This window comes from Urocampus carinirostris, chromosome 8 (genome assembly GCF_059441175.1).
Source record: "Urocampus carinirostris isolate Australia breed hairy pipefish chromosome 8, RoL_Ucar_1.0, whole genome shotgun sequence".
Classification (NCBI taxonomy): domain Eukaryota; kingdom Metazoa; phylum Chordata; class Actinopteri; order Syngnathiformes; family Syngnathidae; genus Urocampus; species Urocampus carinirostris.
Window position 1 is genome coordinate 4179324 of NC_142356.1, and position 17143 is coordinate 4196466.

General features: G+C 42.0%; 1 long non-coding RNA gene across 1 annotated transcript; it reads left to right on the forward strand.

The window, feature by feature from the left end:
• The first annotated feature begins 526 nt into the window (after positions 1-526).
• On the forward strand, positions 527-945 carry LOC148360538 (uncharacterized). Its single transcript, XR_015851147.1, has 3 exons — positions 527-581; positions 692-715; positions 819-945. It is a non-coding gene; the product is annotated as an uncharacterized LOC148360538 (long non-coding RNA).
• The last annotated feature ends 16198 nt before the right edge of the window (positions 946-17143 follow it).

The window sequence follows — 17143 nt, forward strand, 5'->3', positions numbered from 1 at the left end:
AAAAGAAACTAAATAGGAATCAAATGATGACTCACAACACGTGGTAAGCTTTCTCTCCTGGCTTTGATCTCTCTGATCTCCGGCAAAACTAACATAAAATGTGACAGAAACAAAATGAAAATAAATCCAAACAGCTTGCCGACATCCTTTTTGCCGTTCCATGTATTCAGTTACTCCCCAAGCCAGCACAAAATTTAGTCATCTTATTCATATTTAGTTTCTTTTGTCTTTTATTAGCATATTTGGTATTGGAGTCATCCAAAAGTAATTGAAAGTAATCAAGTTAAAGTAACCCTACCCAACCCTGCTTATTGTGGATTCTTAATTATTTTCATGTTGATTTGTCAGATGAAGACGACACTGATTAATTATTGGAGTGAAAAGTAGCGATTGAAAAGGACAAATTCAAATGAACGAGGAACCAATCGGTTACTTTTGTGTTTAGATTTCCGAAACCTTACAAAAGGATATAATGGTGACAAAATGCTAAGTATACAACTTGTCATTAATGTTTTTTTTTCTTTACAGAAATAAAAAAATGGGAAAAACACACATTGTCGGATTCATCCTCCTCATTTCAGGTATTTTAGCAGACGTATCATTTGAACGAATTTGCATCGAAGCAGATGATTCTATATTTTTGGCTTGAATGTCATGTCATGAAAATAACGCAACATTCTGTACTTTGCAGGGATTGGAAGAACACAATCACAAGGTATTGTCCACAAGAAAAGAATCATTGCAATACAAAGGAACAAAAATGAAAAAAATAAAACACGGAATACTTTTGTGATATACATTGTATATGTCATCTGCAGCTATCAACACCACCATGGCCACCATGGCGCCAACTGCAAACATGACCATGGCGCTCCCTACTAACGCCAGCATGGCAGCTTCTACAAATGCTACCATGGCGGCCAACACAACCTCTACCATGCCGCCCCCTACAAATGCCACCGTGGCAGCTTCTACAAATGCTACCATGGCGGCCAACACAACCTCTACCATGCCGCCCCCTACAAATGCCACCTTGGCAGCTTCTACAAACGGTACCATGGCGCCCACCACAGCCACAACGACGGCACCCACTACAACCAGTACTGTGGCATCCACTACCACTGCATCTCAGGCACCGATAACTGACGAACCTTTACCCAGTGAGGGCACCCTCGGGGTTAATTTCAGTCTTAACGAAACATTTACAGCAGATCTCACGGACGCATCTTCGACACAATTCAGGGGGTTGTCTACAAGAGTCATCTTAGCGGTAAGATGTCCATGTATGATATTGATTCATTCTAGGTTTTCCATATGTGTTGTTTTGCGATCATGATGCAGAAAAGTTGTGCCATGAGTACTTTGGATTTCATGTTTTGTTTGTTCCAGATGAATGGCGTCGGTAGAAACCTCTTTGGTGAGGCTTTCAAAAGATCTTTGGTTGAAAGATTTAGGTAAGATAACTTGATGCCAGGTCAATCCCAATTGTTTGACTTTCAGTCATGCTCCTTATGTCCTTTCCTCTATAGGAGGGGATCAATCATTACCGATATGATTCTGGTGTTTCAAAATCAATCGGTGGTTCCTCCCGCCAGGGATGCAATCTCACAAATAAGCAACCAACTTGAAGATTTGCTCCCTAACTTTGTGCCAGACAGTCTTACTTCAGGTACGGTATTACAATATGGACTGAAGCTTATACAGTGTTCCTCTGCCGTCAAGTGGTCTGACTTTCGCGCCTTCGGTGCCAAGCAATCTTTTTTACGGATGGGTTCCATGGATAAATGCCTACTTCGTGATATTTCGGCGTCACTTTACGAGTGCCTTTACACGCAAACCAATCAGAGACCTATTGACAAGCGAATAGCCACTTACACATGCCATTTATGAGCAATACGATCAGCTGGCAAGCATGAGCAACATAGGAAGTACCATACACAATTGTAGAAGATTTTCTTGTCAATTTCCTGAATGGAAAAGCTTGCATTTCTTAAAACAAGAATAGACTGCTGAGTTTCACATTGTGTTCTCTTTTCTGGCTAATCTGAAAGTTTAATCAGTGCCATATACCGGACTAGCTTAAGGAAAGGTCAATTTGATAGTTTCTCTAACCCATTAACCTGTTTTTAGCTTTGTTGATATCATTGCACCAGAGTTTTCTAATCATCCATTAGCCTATTAATAAAATTAGCAGACACAATGTACAATTGGAACACCAGAATGCTGCTTTCTGGAAATGGACCTCTATATGTCTCTCAGTGTTCATTTTACCTCTGAAAAGTGATGGGTCCCGGGGACTCGCATGCTCAAAAATTTATGGGTCCCTACAGAGATCTATGGGTCCCCAAAATTTAGTGTTATCGAGGTTGAAATCGTAAATCGGCGACAAATATATAATATAAATCTATATATTCATTTGGTTTTAATCATCAAATTATGAATTCATTTTCTGCATCAAATTATAGTTGGTAATATACTGATTAAAGGGATAACCACAAACCTGTCTTTTTTAAATTTTCTCCTTTCATACCTCCTTTTTTTCTTAACTTCTTCTTTATACAACATAATTCGTAATATAATGCATCAAAGCAAGTGAGCCGTTTGAGAGCCGGCTCTTTTTAATGAGTTGAGCCAAAAAAGCCGGTTCCCTAAAAAAAGACGGACTTCCTTTCACTACACAAGGAGATCTCGTTGGCCGAGATCTCGTTGGCCGAGATCGGCGTGCGAACGAAAACTCGAACCGCGAGACCAAAACAACAATGGCGGATCTGCCTGAAGAAAAGTTTGGAGTGCAGTAAATCTTTGTTTGAAAAAAAAAGTAATCGGGTAATAATGACAAGTTTGTGTCAAAAAAGTTGCGTAGTTGGGGACGCACGTTGACTTGACACGATGCGTCCCCAGCAAGAATGGTGCGTCTAGGACGCAGGGACGCGGGCAAACGAGAACACCGGTCTCTGTAGATACTGAATTAAAAGACAGAGGTTTGCAGCTAAATTAATAACTTACCACATAACGATGTATAGGGTATATTTTTGACGAGTTTCATATTTACACATATGTGTATTTACATGTATGTACAGGTATGTGTATATATGGTTCCCACCTTTCCAAAATTAACTTAATATGGATTCTTATGGAATAAGGATATTGTAAAATCCACAAAATGTCTTATGACTATGTCCATACTCACCCATTGTACATCCTTCCAGGTGCATCTCCGTATGTGGCGCTCTCATTGGCGACCGTGTCACTCGCATGGGCAACTCTGGCACTGATGCTCCATTAAACGTGTGAACAACAAAGTGTAACAGAGTTGAAATTTGATTGTTTTGAATGGTTTTTTTGAATTCTCACAAAATCTGTGTTTTTGTTGTATTACTGTTAATATTCCGGAACCTCATTCAATTGTTAAGTGATGGGCGTCTGCGACTGTCTTTTTCGTTTGGCACTTTATGGGCTTCAGCGCTTGCCGTAGCTTCAGCTAGTTTGCATCGCGCTGAAGGTAAGATGTGCCCAATATCAGTTGGATAAAAAAATGCAGATTTTTGCTAGATATAGGAGCTGCTTTCACAAATTATTTTTGTATATAAAGATATATAAGTTGTGCTAAATGATGTATATTAAAAAAGCACTAAATAAGAAGTAAAGTAATACAGCTTGAAACAATGATGCAACATGTTTTGATGCAAACACGCCACAAGGTGCGGCCTGTTGAGTGATGACCCGTTTTAGTATTTTTAATGTTTTAGATGATTGAAGTCGTGAACAGATGCCCTGACTTTTGTATAGTTTTGTTTCCTGAATGCAGATACGTGGGAAAGTTACGTTCATTGTTAATATTAAAGTTTCACTATTAATGTGCTCGCATTTTGTCTGCTTGCCGTAGCTTCAGCTAATTTGCATCGCGCTGAAGATTACTGCAGTCGTGAACAGATGCCCTGACTTTTGTATTGTTTTGTTTACTCAATGCAGGCAATAAACCGAGTGACTGTGAAACCTTGTGTCGCGCATGATTGAGGGTCGTTACAAAAGGAACTTATTGGGTACATGACGATGATTTTAATCAAAGTGTCAAAGTTGGTAAAAGATTCGTACCAACAAACTGTGTGTTGGCCTTTGGTTTGGATTTTATTCTGTTTGTTTTTCTTCAGCCGTTTGGATCCGACATTATCTGGTCACTCTGTTGGAGTTCCCTTTTGTACAGCACAATGTCTTGCTTCATGATCTACTATTACGTATTTTGTGACTGCTCTATTGATGCCGTTTTGTTTGATGTAATAAATCGGGTTTTTAATTTTCTAAACTCTACTTACAGTTTTTAAAATTTGGTAAAAGTTAAAAGTTGATTGCTGAGGGAACATTTTAAACCACATCTATGAAGGAGTTATACATTCACACTCCAAAAACTGTTGAGTCAATCAGTGTGGTAACGCGTTTGCTAATTAATTTGTGTACGTACGTAAAAGAGCTTGTAGCATTTTGTTGAAATACTTTCTGTTTTATCTATTCTAGTCATTAGGCCCTCTGAGTTTTAGTTATTGACCAAATTCGGACCACCTTGGCAAAGATTATATATATACACAGGGTTGGGTAGGGTTACTTTAACTTGATTACTTTCAATTACTTTTGGATTACTTCAATACCAAATATGCTAATAAAACACAAAAGAAACTAAATATGAATAAAATGATGACTCACAACACGTGGTAAGCTTTCTCTCCTGGCTTTGATCTCTGGCAAAACTAACATAAAATGCGACAGAAACAAAATGAAAATAATGCCAACATAATTTTTGCCGTTTCATGTATTCCGTTACTCCCAAGGCCTGCAAAAAATTTAGTCATTTTATTCATATTTAGTTTATTTTGTCTTTGATTAGCATATTTGGTATTGGAGTAATGCAGAAGTCATTGCAAGTAATCCAGTTCAAGAAACCCTACCCAACCCTGCAATATATATATATATATATATATATATATATATATATATATATATATATATATAAAATTAGTGCCATGAAAAAATATTTCCCCCCTTTCCCGAATTCTTTGTTGCATGTTATCATTCACAAAGTTTTCAGAGCATCAAAACAATTTCATTATTATGCAGAGACATCCAAAGGAAATGCAAAATGCAGTTTTATAATATGGATTCTATTTATTAAGGCACCCAAAAAAATCTAAGCCGATCCGGCCCTATGTGAAAAAGTAATCCCCCGAACCCAATAGCAATTTGGGCTACATCTGGCAGCCATAACAGAAACCAAACGTTTACGATAAGTGGTTGTGAGTGTTTCACTATGCCGTGGAATTTTGGCCCACTCTTCTTTGCTAAATTGTTTCAAATCTGCCTTATTGGAGCGTTTTCAGCATAAACTGCCCATTTAAGGTCACACCACACATACGGCGTCTCAGTTGGGTTTAAGTCAGGACTTTGACTCGGCCACCCCAGAACCTTCGTTTTGTTTTTGTGCCATTCAGAGGTGGACTTGCTGGTGTTTTTACTGTTTATTAACATTTCAGAATCACATTTTGTCAGTGAGGTTCAGGGTACGATTACTTTCTCACATAGGGCTGGGAAGGTTTTTTTTTTGTGTGCCTCAATAAATTAAATCAAAATTTGAAAACTATTTTTTGTATTTCCTTGGTTTGTGAGTGATAAATATGTAAATCCACACAGAAATAAAGAAAGGGGAAAATACTTTTTCACGGAACTGCAGTTTGTAAGCTTCTTGACTGTGAACTTCATTCAAATGGTTGACTTACACGTTGCTTCACTGACATTTTCTTATTATTCAACAACTCCATGCATGAACTGTTCTGTTTGTCAAACACTGTTGTGGCAAATGTTCTTTTAACAACGTATCAGGAGCCTATTAGTATTTTATTAAAAACAAAATTCAATTTGTGGATGAATCTAGATACATTAGACCCCAGGGTACGTCGTTCTAATATTCTGGGGTGGGGATCTCAGTGAAATTGCTGTACTGTATAGTGAGGGATAGAAACCTATGGTAATTGGCTCTGAACCCATGGTACCTCAGATGAAAACATGAAAAAAAAGTATATAGTAAGTACTATTTACATATACATAACATTTTTAATAAATAAAGCATGTTAAGGAAAAACAACACGTTTTTAGACTTGCCTAGCCATTATCAATTAATTCACATGGTTCTGCCATTTTTTATTTTTTTTTAAAAAACGTTTTACTGTACTTTTGATTTTTTTATATCTGTTATATTCTCTGTACAATGACCTTGGCTGTCCTGAAAGTTGTTCAAAATAAAATGTATTATGATTAAAGGTGGAGTACATTGTTTGAGGTGTCCTTAAAAAGTAAACCGTAGAATACATTATTTTCTCTATAAAGAATTTGTTAGCAATGCCCAAGTGAGTTCAAAGAGCCTTTATATATATATATATATATATATATATATATATATATATATATATATATATGTATATATTGTTTTTTTAATCTTTGGTTTTATGCTATTTGAGGCGGTACAGTGTGGTGAATGGGTGGATGCAGAGTAGGGGGAGATAGCAGATTCGAATGAACTGATTTAAAATGTTCACTAACAAGAATTGTCAGGCCATTAGAATATTTCCTTTCTTGAATCGCCTCCTTATTCTTAATGATTGCCAATTGGTCATGGCCATAATCCTTAGTGATGGTAACAATCTGTGTGCCTTTTTTGAATTTCTTGATAATTGCAAGCTTTGTTTCCATGGTCATCATGTTTTTGCTTGTCCTGTTAACACAGCTGACCGAAAATATATAAAGTATATACACTACAATAAAGTATAAACACTACAGTATTGTACTGTCAAGGTACAAAGTATTCCAAGCACACAATATTCTGAACTGAATTAAGAGACAGAAAGGCCTTGTGGGAGGTAGTTCAGCCATTTCCCATTTTCTATTTCTGTAAAGAAAAAAAAACGTTAATGACAAGTTGTATACTTAGCATTTTGTCACCATCATATCCTTTTGTAAGGTTTCGGAAATCTAAACACAAAAGTAACCGATTGGTTCCTCGTTCATTTGAATTTGTCCTTTTCAATCGCTACTTTTCACCCCAATAATTAATCAGTGTCGTCTTCATCTGACAAATCAACATGAAAATAATTAAGAATCCACAATAAGCAGGGTTGGGTAGGGTTACTTTAACTTGATTACTTTCAATTACTTTTGGATTACTCCAATACCAAATATGCTGATAAAAGACAAAATAAACTAAATATGAATAAAATGACTAAATTTTGTGCAGGCTTGGGGAGTAACGGAATACATGGAATGGCAAAAATGATGTTGGCAAGCTGTTTGGATTGATTTTCATTTTGTTTCTGTGGCATTTTATGTTCGTTTTGCAGGAGATCAAAGCCAGGAGAGAAAGCTTACCACGTGTTGTGAGTCATCGTTTTATTCATATTTCGTTTCTTTTGTCTTTTATCAGCATATTTGGTGTTGGAGTAATCCAAAAGTAATTGAAAGTAATCCAGTTAAAGTAACCCTACCCAACCCTGCAGATAATGGATGGATGGATGAAATCCCTGAAACAATTTCAAATTTGTGGGAAAACGGGATCCAGGACATCAGCACTATGTTTTGTCATTTAGATTCAAGCATGGCCAAATAAACTTTTTTTTAATGTCACCCTTTCAATTGTTCAGTATCCTAGACCACAGACCACAAATCGAAAATGTCACTATTCATGTGGTCATATCTCTAAAATTTGGGTTTATTTATTTCGATCAAGTACATGCTTTCCTCAACAGGAATTCTAAAATAAAGTATGAATCGTTTATATCTGGGGAAAAAAATACTAAAATTACACAAAAATAGCGTGGCTGCCAATCACAAGATTCCAGAAAATGATACTCTGATGCTGCTGCCCGGACAACATTATTTGAAGTGTCGAGAAACAATGCTTGTATTTGAATTACCAGGAAACCAAAGCAAGATATTTCTGAACGAATCACTGCAGCCTAACCAAAATAACAAACCTGACTGCATTCAAGAAAAGAACAAATTAACTAAAGGTGATAAAACAAATAGCTATACTCTTCAACAATAATACAAACTAAAAAGCTTGCAAATGGACAAAACACAACAAAAACTCACATTTTATATTGGATCATAGCTTATTTTTTATTTTTCACTTTTTGAAAGCTTAAATTAAGAAGAGGCTTTCCATGAATGCTCAGCTTTAGAGGAGTTAAATACCATTAAAAAACGCGATTAATAATATGTTAGCAGTAAAATTAATGTCAAAATAATTGTGACTGGCGTAAGTGACTCTTTAAGTTTTGTCAGCTTGTGGCTTTACCAGAACAGGTACGACTTAATACCACAAAACAATCATTAGCAATAGAGATACTTTTTATTTTTAATGACTGGTCTGCATATATACTGGACTGTCTCAGAAAATTAGAATATTGTGATAAAGTTCTTTATTTTCTGTAATGCAATTAAAAAAACAAAAATGTCATACATTCTGCATTCATTACACATCAACTGAACTATTTCAAGCCTTTTATTATTTTAATATTGCTGAATTTGGCTTACAGCTTAAGAAAACTCAAAAATCCTGTCTCAAAATATTAGAATATCATGAAAAAGTATACAAGTAGGCTATTCAACTAATCACCTGAATCATCTAATTAACTCGAAACACCTTGCGAGGGTTTCCTGAGCCTTAAAAACACTCAGCTTGGTTCAGTAAACTAAATCACAAGTATGTGGAAGACTGCTGATCCAACTGCTGTCCAGAGGACCATCATTGATACCCTCCATCAGGAGGGTAAGACACAAAAGGAAAATTCTCAAAGAGCAGTTTCAAAGCATATCCACAAAAAGTCTGTTGGAAGGGAAAAATGTTGCCGGAAACGCTGCACAACCAAGAGAGATGACCGCAGCCTTAACAAAATTGTGAAGAAGAGCCGCTTCCAGAATTTGGGGGAGCTTCAAAGACAGTGGGCTGAAGCTGGAGTCCAGGAATCAAAAGCCACAGTTCACAGACGTGTCCGGGAAATGGGCTACAATAGCCGTATTCCCATGGTCAAGCCACTTCTGAACTCAAGACAACGGAAGAAGCGTCTGGACAGTTGCAGAGTGGTCCAAAGTCCTCTTTTTAGACGAAAGAAAGTTCTGAATTTCATTTGGAAGTCAAGGCGCCAGAGTCTGGAGAAAGGCTGGAGAGGAGCAAAATCCAAGTTGCTTGAAATCCAGTGTGAAGTTCCCACAGTCAGCAATGGTTTGGGGAGCCATGTCAGCTGCTGGTGTTGGTCCACTGTATTTCATCAAGTCCAGAGTAAATGCAACTGTGTACCAAGAGATTTCAGAGCACTACATGCTTCCATCTGCTGAAAAGCTCTATGGAGATGAGGATTTCATTTTCCAGCATGCTGGCACCTGCCCACAGTGCCAAAACCACCAGTAACTGGTGCACTGACCATGGCATCAATGTCCTTTATTGGCCTGCTAATTCCCCTGACCTGAACCCCATCGAGAATTTGTGGGGTATAGTTAAGAAGAAGATGAAAGACACCAGACCCACAAATGCAAATGAGCTGAGGGCCGCTATCGAAGCATCCTGGGCATCAATAACACCTCTGCAATGCCACAGGCTGATTGCCTCCATGCCACGCCGGATTGATGCAGTAATCCGTGCAAAAGGATTCCCAACCAAGTACTGAGTGCATCAATTGACATTTTCAAATGTTTGATTTAGTTTTGCTGTTATAAAATTATTTTTTTACTTGGTCTGAGGAAGTATTCTAATATTTTGAGATAGGATTTTTGAGTTTTCTTAAGCTGTAAGCCAAATTCAGCAATATTAAAATAATAAAAGGCTTGAAATAGTTCAGTTGATGTGTAATGAATCCAGAATGTATGACATTTTTGTTTTTTTAATTGCATTACAGAAAATAAAGAACTTTATCACAATATTCTAATTTTCTGAGACAGTCCAGTATATATATATATATATATATATATATATATATATATATATATATATAAAGCGCTTTTCAAGTCAATGAAGACCCCCTAAAGCGCATTACAATGTGCTTCACACTTTTCCCTTTTACACACTAACTAACCGATAGCAGCGTCAGCCATGCAAGGCAACTACCTGCTATCGATTCAGTGTCCTGCCCAAAGACACTTCGACATATAACAAGGAGGAGCCAGGAATTGAACCTGCAACCTCTTGATCACTGAGCCAATGCCACCCTAATGAAATTTTTATTGTGTTTTGTCCATTTCCAATGAAATATAATATAATTATCCATCCATTCATCCATCTGCACCGCTTATCCTCAGTAGGGTCGCGGGGGCGCTGGAGCACATCCCAGCTATCTTTGGGTAGTGGGCAGGGGACACCCTGAACTGGTTGCCAGCCAGTCGCAGGGTACATAGGGACAGACACCTCACTCGCTCACACCTAGGGACCATTTGGACCGGCCAATTAACCTGACATGCATGTTTTTGGAATGGTTGAAGAAACCGGAGTGCCCTTAGGGAACCAACGCAAGCAAGGGGAGAACATGCAAACCCCGCACATAAAGGTTGGTAGCTGGATTTAAACCCAAGACCTCAGAACTGTGCTGTACATACGCCAACCAATCAGCTGCCGTGCTGCAGAAAAAAACAACCAAATGAGGTCAATTTTAATGAAGAAGGAACAATATTCATAAATGTCACCGCATTTTAAAGAAATTGCAACTGGCCCGCCTATTTAGTTGATGTAATCACATCCCAATCAAAAATAATACAATTTTCCTATCAGGATGTCATTTAGCCTACATAACAACAAGTCATACTGCATTGTTTCGTTTCAACATTCACAATAGAAACACATTTAATCAATGTAACCAGTTCTGTGAGTTTTGTTTAAAAAAAAAAAAAAACATGTACAAGCAAGCATATATAAGCAGGGTAGAATCAGAATAGAAATGAATCATTTACCTAACAGCAAGACATCACCGTTACTATCTTCACCTCAAGGGTAAGAAGCTGCTTAATTTTACAGAGCTTGGATTTTAAAAAGAACATAAATGACAACATTTGCAGTGTCTTATTGTCAGGGTTGGGTAGGGTTACTTTAACTTGATTAAGTTCAATTACTTTTGGATGACTCCAATACCAAATATGCTAATAAAAGACAAAAGAAACTAAATAGGAATCAAATGATGACTCACAACACGTGGTAAGCTTTCTCTCCTGGCTTTGATCTCTCTGATCTCCGGCAAAACTAACATAAAATGCGACAGAAACAAAATGAAAATAAATCCAAACAGCTTGCCGACATCCTTTTTGCCGTTCCATGTATTCCGTTACTCCCCAAGCCTGCACAAAATGTAGTCATTTTATTCCTATTTAGTTTCTTTTGTCTTTTATTCAGGGATCAGAATGGAGATTTTCATTTTCAGCTGAAATAGCCAGGGTCCAGGGGCCGCAGGCCCCGGCCAGGTCCAGGGCGGAGCCAACAGCATTTATCTTATTTGCTATGTGAAAATTGCACTAGAATGAATTAAATCCAACAAAACAGAAACCATGTCTTTTTTTCAGTTTTAAGATGTTTAAAACAATTGGGGGATTACAATGTTACAACCATCACCATTGTTGTTGTGTTTTGATGATGAAGATGGACCTTGTATTTAGCTACTAATCAACAATATATATGAAAATATATACATTAATAACCATTCATCATTAATTTGAAAATAGAATGCACAAACTGAACATGCTTAAAGAAAATACATGTCAGTCTGTGACAGTCTTCTCCAGCCATGACCACTTAAATTTATTCTTGATTCCTTTATCAATCTCTGAGACAAAAGCCTCGTCTTCTTTTCTTAGTATTTTCATATTTACTTTTTCAAACACTCATTTCACCGTTTGAAAAGACCGGAAGGAGCGCCATGTTTGAGAAAGCCAATGCTCTGAACAAAAGCTCCGCTGATTGGTTATCAGCGAACCTATCGACCAATGGTAGGAGTCGATCTATTTGTTGTGTGTTATAGATCTAATGCGCTGCGCTTCTTTTTGCCGATTTTTCTCGCGATCTCTAACTGCTAACTTGGGGTGATGAAACAGTCACGTATCATACCTCACCCCCCCAAAATATTTTCTCATCGAATTTAGACGATTTACGGGAATGACCTTTGGGGTTCAAAAACAGCGGAAATCCGCGGATCCGCGGAAAATTCTGATCCCTGTTTATTAGCATATTTGGTATTGGAGTCATCCAAAAGTAATTGAAAGTAATCAATTCAAAGTAACCCTACCCAACCCTGTTTATTGTGGATTCTTAATTATTTTCATGTTGATTTGTCAGATGAAAACGACACTGATTAATTATTGGGGTCAAAAGTAGCGATTGAAAAGGACAAATTCAAATGAACGAGGAACCAATCGGTTACTTTTGTGTTTAGATTTCCGAAACCTTACAAAAGGATATAATGGTGACAAAATGCTAAGTATACAACTTGCCAATAACGTTTTTTTTCTTTACAGAAATAAAAAATGGGAAAAACACACATTGTCGGATTCATCCTCCTCATTTCAGGTATTTTAGCAGGCGCATCATTTGAACGAATTTGCATCGAAGCAGATGATTCTATATTTTTGGCTTGAATGTCGTGTCATAACGGGAGATCGACAGACGGGTCGGTGCAGCGTCTGCCGTCATTCGGACCCTGTACCGGTCTGTCGTGGTGAAGAGGGAGCTGAGCCGAAAGGCAAAGCTCTCGTTCTACCGGTCGATCTACGTTCCTACCCTCACCTATGGTCATGAACTTTGGGTCATGACCGAAAGAACTCGATCCCGGATACAAGTGGCCGAAATGAGTTTCCTCCGCAGGGTGGCTGGGTTCTCCCTTAGAGATAAGGTGAGAAGCTCAGTCATCCGGGAGGGACTCGGTGTAGAGCCACTGCTCCTCCGCGTTGAGAGGAGCCAGTTGAGGTGGCTCGGGCATCTAATAAGGATGCCTCCTGGACGCCTCCCTCGGGAGGTGTTCCGGGCATGTCCCACCGGCAAGAGGCCCCGGGGGCGGCCCAGGACACGTTGAAGAGACTATGTCTCTCGGCTGGCTTGGGAACGCCTCGGGGTCCCGTCGGATGAGCTGGAGGAGGTGGCTGGGGATAGGGACGTCTGGGCTTCCCTTTTAACGCTGCTGCCCCCGCGACCCGACCTCGGATGAGCGGAAGACAATGGATGGATGGATGGATGGATGGATGTAGTGTCATGAAAATAACATAACATTCTGTACTTTGCAGGGATTGGAAGAACACCATCCCAAGGTATTGTCCACAAGAAAATAATTATTGCAATACAAAGGAACAAAAATGAAAAAAAATAAAACACGGAATACCTTTGTGATATACATTGTATATGTCATCTGCAGCTATCAACACCACCATGTCCACCATGGCGCCAACTGCAAACATGACCATGGCGCTCCCTACTAACGCCACCATGGCAGCTTCTACAAATGCTACCATGGCGGCCAACACAACCTCTACCATGCCGCCCCCTACAAATGCCACCGTGGCAGCTTCTACAAATGCTACCATGGCGGCCAACACGACCTCTACCATGCCGCCCCCTACAAATGCCACCGTGGCAGCTTGTACAAATGCTACAATGGCGGCCAACACAACCTCTACCATGCAGCCCCCTACAAATGCCACGGTGGCAGCTTCTACAAATGCTACCATGGCGCCCAACACAACCTCTACAATGCCGCCCCCTACAAATGCCACCATGGTAGCTTCTACAAATGCTACCATGGCGGCCAACACAACCTCTACCATGCCGCCCCCTACTAACGCCACCATGGCAGCTTCTACAAATGCCACCATGGCAGCTTCTACAAATGCTACCATGGCGGCCAACACAACCTCTACCATGCCGCCCCCTACAAATGCCACCGTGGCAGCTTCTACAAATGCTACCATGGCGGCCAACACAACCTCTACCATGCCGCCCCCTACAAATGCCACCGTGGCAGCTTCTACAAATGCTACCATGGCGGCCAACACAACCTCTACCATGCCGCCCCCTACAAATGCCACCGTGGCAGTTTCTACAAATGCTACCATGGCGGCCAACACAACCTCTACCATGCCGCCTCCTACAAATGCCACCGTGGCAGCTTCTACAAATGCTACCATGGCGCCCAACACAACCTCTACAATGCCGCCCCCTAGAAATGCCACCATGGTAGCTTCTACAAATGCTACCATGGCGGCCAACACAACCTCTACCATGCCGCCCCCAACTAACGCCACCATGGCAGCTTCTACAAATGCTACCATGGCGGCCAACACAACCTCTACCATGCCGCCCCTTACTAACGCCACCATGGCAGCTTCTACAAATGCCACCATGGCAGCTTCTACAAATGCTACAATGGCGGCCAACACAACCTCTACCATGCCGCCCCCTACAAATGCCACCGTGGCAGCTTCTACAAATGCTACCATGGCGGCCAACACAACCTCTACCATACCGCCCCCTACAAATGCCACCGTGGCAGCTTCTACAAATGCTACCATGGCGCCCAACACAACCTCTACAATGCCGCCCCCTACAAATGCCACCGTGGCAGCTTCTACAAATGCTACCATGGCGGCCAACACAACCTCTACCATGCCGCCCCCTACTAACGCCACCATGGCAGCTTCTACAAATGCTACCATGGCGGCCAACACAACCTCTACCATGCCGCCCCCTACTAATGCCACAATGGCAGCTTCTACAAATGCCACTATGGCAGCTTCTACAAATACTACCATGGCGGCCAACACAACCTCTACCATGCCGCCCCCTACAAATGCCACCGTGGCAGCTTCGACAAATACTACCATGGCGGCAAACACGACCTCTACCATGCCGCCCCCTACAAATGCCACCGTGGCAGCTTCTACAAATGCTACCTTGGCGCCCAACACAACCTCTACAATGCCGCCCCCTACAAATGTCACCATGGTAGCTTCTACAAATGCTACCATGGCGGCCAACACAACCTCTACCATGCCGCCCCCTACTAACGCCACCATGGCAGCTTCTACAAATGCCACCATGGCAGCTTCTACAAATGCTACCATGGCGGCCAACACAACCTCTACCATGCCGCCCCCTACAAATGCCACCGTGGCAGCTTCTACAAATGCTACCATGGCGGCCAACACAACCTCTACCATGCCGCCCCCTACAAATGCCACCGTGGCAGCTTCTACAAATGCTACCATGGCGGCCAACACAACCTCTACCATGCCGCCCCCTACAAATGCCACCGTGGCAGTTTCTACAAATGCTACCATGGCGGCCAACACAACCTCTACCATGCCGCCCCCTACAAATGCCACCATGGTAGCTTCTACAAATGCTACCATGGCGGCCAACACAACCTCTACCATGCCGCCCCCTACTAACGCCACCACGGCAGCTTCTACAAATGCTACCATGGCGGCCAACACAACCTCTACCATGCCGCCCCCTACTAACGCCACCATGGCAGCTTCTACAAATGCCACCGTGGCAGCTTCTACAAATACTACCATGGCGGCCAACACAACCTCCACTATGCCGCCCCCTACAAATGCCACCGTGGCAGCTTCTACAAATGCTACCATGGCGGCCAACACAACCTTTACCATGCCGCCCCCTACAAATGCCACCGTGGCAGCTTCTACAAATGCTACCATGGCGGCCAACACAACCTCTACCATGCCGCCCCCTACAAATGCCACCGTGGCAGCTTCTACAAATGCTACCATGGCGCCCAACACAACCTCTACAATGCCGCCCCCTACAAATGCCACCATGGTAGCTTCTACAAATGCTACCATGGCGGCCAACACAACCTCTACCATGCCGCCCCCTACTAACGCCACCATGGCAGCTTCTACAAATGCTACCATGGCGGCCAACACAACCTCTACCATGCCGCCCCCTACTAACGCCACCATGCCAGCTTCTACAAATGCCACCATGGCAGCTTCTACAAATGCTACCATGGCGGCCAACACAACCTCTACCATGCCGCCCCCTACAAATGCCACCGTGGCAGCTTCTACAAATGCTACCATGGCGGCCAACACAACCTCTACCATGCCGCCCCCTACAAATGCCACCGTGGCAGCTTCTACAAATGCTACCATGGCGGCCAACACAACCTCTACCATGCCGCCCCCTACAAATGCCACCGTGGCAGTTTCTACAAATGCTACCATGGCGGCCAACACAACCTCTACCATGCCGCCCCCTACTAACGCCACCACGGCAGCTTCTACAAATGCTACCATGGCGGCCAACACAACCTCTACCATGCCGCCCCCTACTAACGCCACCATGGCAGCTTCTACAAATGCCACCGTGGCAGCTTCTACAAATACTACCATGGCGGCCAACACAACCTCCACTATGCCGCCCCCTACAAATGCCACCGTGGCAGCTTCTACAAATGCTACCATGGCGGCCAACACAACCTTTACCATGCCGCCCCCTACAAATGCCACCGTGGCAGCTTCTACAAATGCTACCATGGCGGCCAACACAACCTCTACCATGCCGCCCCCTACAAATGCCACCGTGGCAGCTTCTACAAATGCTACCATGGCGCCCAACACAACCTCTACAATGCCGCCCCCTACAAATGCCACCATGGTAGCTTCTACAAATGCTACCATGGCGGCCAACACAACCTCTACCATGCCGCCCCCTACTAACGCCACCATGGCAGCTTCTACAAATGCTACCATGGCGGCCAACACAACCTCTACCATGCCGCCCCCTACTAACGCCACCATGGCAGCTTCTACAAATGCTACCATGGCGGCCAACACAACCTTTACCATGCCGCCCCCTACAAATGCCACCGTGGCAGCTTCTACAAATGCTACCATGGCGGCCAACACAACCTCTACCATGCCGCCCCCTACAAATGCCACCGTGGCAGCTTCTACAAATGCTACCATGGCGGCCAACACAACCTCTACGATGACGCCCCTTACAAATACCACCGTGGCAGCTTCTACAAATGCTACCATGGCGCCCATCACAACCTCTACCATGCCGCCCCCTACAAATGCCACCATGGCAGCTATTACAAATGCTACCATGGCG